Here is an 858-nt window from a genome sequence, read left to right as displayed (position 1 = left end):
TTTTTGTGACGGCGAAATATACCGTTTTAGGGTTTGGTTCTTTGTTTTTGGCTGTGCTGATTACGAATCTTGCATCAGAATTTTGAAATTCAAAATGGCGGATCCAATATGGCGGATGAATTTTTAAAAAGTGATTGGATTTTTTTGGAACTTGTTACTCGGGGGTTTTTGGGGTTGTAGATTACGAATATAAAGTCAAATTTTAAAAATTTATCATGGCCGATCAAATATGGCGAATGAAAAATCTAAACTTGAAATTTTATAATACCCACAATGTGATCATATTCTATGTCAAATTTTGGATACAAATGCTCTCTTGCGCTTTTTCGATTAAACGCGTCATTGTCAAAACAAAAATTTATGAACATTGAAATGTTTGTTAAATTTAGAAAAGCTGAGTTTCGAATGTTGTATCGAAGGGTGTAGAACCCATAAGATAAAAAGTACGTCCGTGAAGAGAAAATTTTGTAGTGATTGAATACAAATCCGGAATGATAGGTACTAAATTTGAAATGTCTGTATACCGCTGGCGTTAGCGTCATCCAACATGTACCCCGCGGAGGTCGCACAGTCGGATTTACATGTCTTCGGGGTGCTTTGATCAGGTGGTTCCCCTTGCCGTCACCTGTGTGTGCGTGCGTGCGAGCGTGCGTGCGTGTGTGCGCGCGCGCGCGCGTGTGTGTGTGTGTGTGTTCATCCCGTAGTTTTGAAAGGAAACGTTACACCTTCTTCATCATTTGAGAATCGTTTGATTAAAAGTGCATTCTCTCTAACTACTGAAAAGGAATGATTTCGTAGTATATTTGGTACCGCAAGCGCTGAATCAAATCTTTTATTTAATTTTCTACTCATTTTTTC

This window comes from Trachymyrmex cornetzi, unplaced genomic scaffold (genome assembly GCF_001594075.2).
Source record: "Trachymyrmex cornetzi isolate Tcor2-1 unplaced genomic scaffold, Tcor1.1 scaffold1505, whole genome shotgun sequence".
Lineage (NCBI taxonomy): Eukaryota > Metazoa > Arthropoda > Insecta > Hymenoptera > Formicidae > Trachymyrmex > Trachymyrmex cornetzi.
Note: the sequence above shows the minus strand (reverse complement) of the source record.